Consider the following 6,000-nt stretch of genomic DNA (forward strand, 5'->3'; position numbering starts at 1 on the left):
CGAATCTGGATCCTAATTTGCATATGCAAGTTAGGGGTGGGAAGGGGAAAACATTTTTTACTTCCTTGTTTTGTGACAAAAAGTCAGGCAATTTCCCTTCCCCTAATTTGCATATGCAAATTTGGATTCGGTTCGGCCGGGCAGAAAGATTCGGCCGAATCCAAATCCTGCTGAAAAATCCCGAACCGAATCCTGGATTTGGTGCATCCCTAGATTTGTGTCCAAGGCACTTTCCTGTTCTGCCTACCCCTAGTTCCACCCTGCGTATACATAATACCTGCTCAGTAAAGGCATTCTCCATTTATTTTATGAACGATTTATTTTGTATAAAAGGCAAATATTTTAAAGATGAATTTCCTATATCTATCAACCTGTGAGAATATCTGTCGGTCCAGTGGTAGTGCGGTGAGGATGCACGCCATACTCTCTGCAGGGACCCCACCACACTCTCAGTGGGGATGTCTGCCACTTCTTCTTTCCTCCTGTGATGCTTCCTAGTCGAGCACCGAATCCTAAATGACGTGTGCTTGCGCCGCTTCCGGGTTTGCTGAGAGTGCTGCATCCGACATCATAATGCTTGCGGCAAAATTGGGGCCATGGCCAATAACACACTGCCCAACGTAGGTATATTTTCAATAGTTCCCGGGTGCGATTTCTAGTGTCTCTGATCTGTTCCTGACCCTGCCTGTCCGTGACCTTGTCTAGTCCACTGCATGACCTTAGCCCATGTACTGACTACTCTCTTGGATCCTGCTTTGTACTGCGATATTGGTGTGTTTCACCCGGGCCTGTGACCTCAACTACTCTCGTCTCTTGAATCGTTACTGCTTCTCCTGATTGCTATTGACCCGGCCTGTCCCTTGACCACACTCCGTGTTCCATTACAATGTTCAGATCCCTTACCTGCCCAGAACTCTCAATCTGGCAGCACCTGAATAGCAGAGGGCTCCTCCAGAAGCAAAAGGTGGTTGTTATTAGTGATGGGCGAATTTGCACCGTTTCGATTCGCCGCAAAATTTGTGAAACGGCGAAAATTTGCGAACAGCGCGTTTTTTTGACACCGGCGTCCGTTTTTTCAGTTTTAGTTGCTGGCGGCGAATCTCGCAAATTCGCTGCAAATTCGTGCCTGGCGAATACATTCGCCCATCACTAGTTGTTATAGGTGGAAGAGTGAGTGGCGCTAGTTTTGGGGCTGGGACTCTGGTAAATCGACCGGTTACATGACTCTCCCCCACGTGTGAGGCACAGGTGATACTCACTAGTGCACATGACCCTTCTTTTTCCATCCTGCTAGTCATTCATCTGATACACAGCCAAGTTGTCAGTTATCTCCATAGCTTGGGCAAACAGAAGAGACCTAAGGATCAATGCAGTTCTACCTTTCCAGGCAGCTATGTAAAAAATATAGATATTTTTTAAATTAAAACAAATTGTAAATATTGCTTAAATGGCCACATATATTTATTAATAAAACAATATTATAAGGGTGAACATCCTCTTTAATGAGCCCATGTCTAGAAGCAAGGTAAATTGTGAAAATGTGATTATCCAATGGTACTTTATGATAAGAAAACAATACATAAAAAACTTTTATTTGAATGAAACATTTTTTTTACATATGGGATATTTTCAGTAATATATTTTGTAAAGACCTGCAATGTTTAGGATATAGTTTACCCTTAATGCTTCCTTTTTGTCAGGGAAACGGAGGGCCACAACCTTTTAAGAGGATCAAGAAGAAAGCTGAACTGGAAACACAGTACGGCTGGCACTAGAGAACTCAAAGAATATGTTTTGCAGCAAACAAAGCAGAAAGGCAAATACTGGCAGTGATGTCCCTCCAGAAGTCTTGGTATCTAGTGTGTTGGTGTGATCCTGATGACATTAGTGCAAATGAGATCTCTTGGGAACACCTGGATCAGAGGTGCTCCATACGCTTCTAAAAACATCTAAACATCTAAAAACAGAATGTTTATTTAGACTCAGATATATACAATCTTCCTGTGAAATATTTATTCAGGGGCTTTTCTAGGGCTGCTGCTGTCTGAGGCACGAAACCCGTTGCCACATCCGACAGTCATGGCACCACTTCTCTTTTCATGGTACCACTTCTCTCTTCTTCTATTAAATTGCCATTATGATGCCTTAATGGAAGAAGTAGCGGCAGCACACCAATGGAAAAGGGGTGCACTGTTGCAAATAACATTTCCAATTGGTGTATGAAAAAGAAGTTTAGAAGCATTATTAGCCATCCCTAACAACTGGGACTTTGTGGCCTTCCCACAAATCTGGGTTTGACATTGTTACCTTTTTTTTTGCATATGAATAAGGCTTGCATGGATGTCAGATGTGTATCCATATGGCTTAGTAAACATGAAGAAGCATATTGCTGTTACTCGGACAGTCAGATCTAAAGCTGGCCATAGATGTTGAGATTTTTAAAAGATCAGATCCTGATCGTGAGACCACGATCTTCTCAGAACAATCGTACGATCGTACGAATTTACCATCAACTAAAAAGACCAATTTACCGGGAAAACAAAGGGGAGCTGCCTGCTTGGCCCTGCAAACATAGATACATTGCACTGGGACCATCAAAGATTTTTTGACCTGGCCGATCAATTTCCTGACAGATGTCGGACGAAAAATCGTAAGATGTACAATCGTTCGAATACCACTAACCGCAAGATAATTTCGAAGGATTGGTCGGACTTCCCTAAAATCGGTCGTTCGGCAAGAAGAATCGTCGCGTCTATGGGGAGCGTAACTTGTCACAGCACTCAGAAGGTGTGGTTGCAATTCATAGATATTCAGTGTTAAGCTCTACTGATTCAGTCCAAATAGATCAGATTACAATAAAGTCAAAAGATTGTTGTATGATCAATCCCTTAGGCTCGTGGCACATGGGATGTATTCTCCACCAGCATTTCAGAAGCCCAATAAAGCAAGCCTGGGACAGGTGGAGCGGAAGGGGCACATGAGGGGAGGGGTGGGGAGCTCCATTATGGGAGTTGTAGTGTAGCCGATTCGGTAATCTTCAGAATGAGACCGTTGTCGCAGAACAGAAAAGTGCTCCAACTGCGTATGGGCTGCTTCGCCGGTCTCATTCCGAAGATTACCGAAAAGAAGAAGATGGCGCCCGTGAACTCCGCCGGAAAAAATCTGCACAGAGGGGTAAGTAAAGACTTGGGGCCATTTGCCCGGGTAACACTTTGGCTGGGGCGGAGGAGGGAGGGGGTCTATGTAAGGTAGGGTTTTTTTTAACTTTTGGGTTTTCTTCTCCTTTAAATAGGCAAGGAAAAGTGTGGGAACCCGCGTTGCCTCGAAACAAACAGCGTCCCTCCCACCTTGTGGAGATGGGGGGGGTTGGTATGTCGCAGCATTGGCATAGTGGGGCTGCCCTACTGTGTAAAAGAAAAAAGGGCACTGTAAGGTAAAGTGAGGTTGGTGTTGGATAGGCCTGGGGCGAGGCTTAGGGGCAAGGAGGCACAGTAGGTGAGGAAGTAGGTGGTGGAGGCTTAGTCTTAGGCTGGTTAACGGGTTTTGATTATGAACGGTATTTCGAAGTTATTGTGACTATTGCTAATTGTTATATGGCTAGTGGTTTTTACACAGATGTTATTCAGTGTTATAACGTTGGTATGTTTTTGGAGTAAACTTATAATAAGTTAATGCAATGTTATTAATAAAGCAAGCTGCAGCCTTTTCACCAGGGCCGGGCACTCCAGGCAACCCAGCCAGCCACAGCGCCCCCTCCACCACACACGAACGTGCATGTACACTGACTGGCCGCCTTCAGGTACGCACTCCCCCTCCCATACGCACTCGCATGCGCACAAACCAGTGCAGAACTGGAAAGAGCAGGACTCTGTAAACTGGACTGGGGTAGGCAGCAGTAAAAGGTATGTGCCTGGCACCTCCCAAGCTTTGCGTCCTAGGCACGTGCCTACTCTGCCTACTCCTAGTTCCAACCCGGCTTTTTACCCAAAAATGTGAATTGTAAGTATTTCTGGGGTGTGGCAGTGGAAGCGACATCAAGTCATACTCTAGTCATGGCCAGCAAAGAAGCGCCTGAAACCAGCCAAGGAGCGTGTCATTAGTTTTAATGGAAACCAACTGTCCTTAGCAGTGACAGGTGGATTTTAGCCAAAAAAATGCTCAAATGCACATTTTCTGGCTGCTGGAGACAGGTGGTTTCTGTTAACATAGTGGCAGGCTCCTCCGTCAGACTTGGGTGCCTTTCTGTTCTATGAAATACACCAGCAGAAAATACATCCCTTATGCTATGAGCCTTAGTTAATACTGCTGAACATCACTGTTCAAACTGATGTCATTTCATTGGTTATTATTATTATTGCTTATTTAAATAGTGTTGTTTGCATAAGAAAAATGTACCTTGCAAAGATATAGCTTACTTACACTATTCCCTTTGTTCTGATATGTCTCTGCTAAGTTTCCACAGAAAAAATGTATTTCTATAGAAAAGGAATTTATTGTGGCAAACTTACTTACAACCAGTCAGCAGGAAATATTCACTGGTATATGTGATTGGTTGCTATGCATCTCTAGACCTGTAGCAAACTTTGAATTAGTTACTGCATTGCTCAGGTCAGCTAAAAAAACAAAAACAAACTACAATAATAATATTGAATTATGTAACATAATACCATTTCAGCAAAAGGTTTTATATTCTCTCCAAGATTCATACACAGTTCATGCAAACAGGTTCATGCGAGTACAAAAACCTCATCATTTTCCTGTCTGCTATGTGTATACCTTGCTGTGCCATGTAATGTGCTAGGGTTTGTGTACCAAAACTAGGTCCCACCAACCTTATTCTAGAACAATGGCTTGCAGTGTTGTCAGCCCCCCACCCTTCCCCCCATAAATTTGCAGCCTTCCCCATGAATAGTTTGGTCTTCACTGCCAGACTTTGTTCTTTTATCCAAACCCTCGTTCTCAGACTCATCCACCGCACTGAGGAATTTCTAGGTCACACATTTTCGGGTCTCTCGCCTTTCTTCTATGTTCTTTTCTTATGCTGCCCTCTGCTGTTCCACTGCAACCCTTTCTTTTGCTCTCCCTCTAGAAGTTACTAAACATCTTTTCCACTCCTATGGGCCAGATAGCGCCATTTCTATTTACTTTGCCTAGTCCAATATTATATTCATTCTTTTTCTGCTTTCTGCTTCTTTCCAAAAATCATGTTTTAATGCTTTTTATAAACTCCTTTATTTAGCTTACACATAGCTTTTCTAGGCACACACTACCAAGAACACATCTCTTTAACACAGACAAGATTATGTGCAATTTCCTTTTCACCTACTTATCCTCCCTAAAGTCACAGGCCTCTGATTTTTGGCAAGGCCACAAAGGCCTGGGCCTAGGGCGGCAGAAATTCAGGGACTGCATGCCGCCCAGCCACAGTTGCGCATGCGCAACTTCGCATATTCAAGAAATGTGTATACGCGCACGCTGCGCACAAGGGGGGGGGAACGCAGGCGGGGAAAGAGACGTGGAGGGGGAATCAGAAGAGGAGCCGGACAGGGAGAGGAGAGAGATGCAAAGGGGGAAGCAGAAGGGGAGGCGGAGGGGAGAGAGACGCGGAAGGGGAAGCAGAAGATGAGGCGGACGGGGAGGGGAGAGAAAGGGGAGGGGGAAGGGGAGGGAAACGCAGAGGGGAAGGGGAGAAAGATGCGGAAGGGGACGCGGACGGAGAGGGGGAGATGAGCAGAGACAGCCTGGGGCACCCCATTTGTAAATCCGGGCCTGTAAAGTCATATACAGCAAACTCAATTTTGCACAATTTGGCCACTCACATTCTGTTCCAAATCAGGTTCATTCTATTGTTTTGCCCCTAGGCCAGCATCAAGTCAGACTGTTGGCCTATGTGTACCTATCTAGATAAGACTTAGCTATGAGGAAAGACTGGCCAAATTGTGGATGTTCACGCTGGAGAAGAGGCGCTTAAGGGGTGATATGATAACTATGTATAAATAT

The sequence above is a fragment of the Xenopus laevis genome, chromosome 8S (assembly GCF_017654675.1).
Source record: "Xenopus laevis strain J_2021 chromosome 8S, Xenopus_laevis_v10.1, whole genome shotgun sequence".
Classification (NCBI taxonomy): Eukaryota; Metazoa; Chordata; class Amphibia; order Anura; family Pipidae; genus Xenopus; species Xenopus laevis.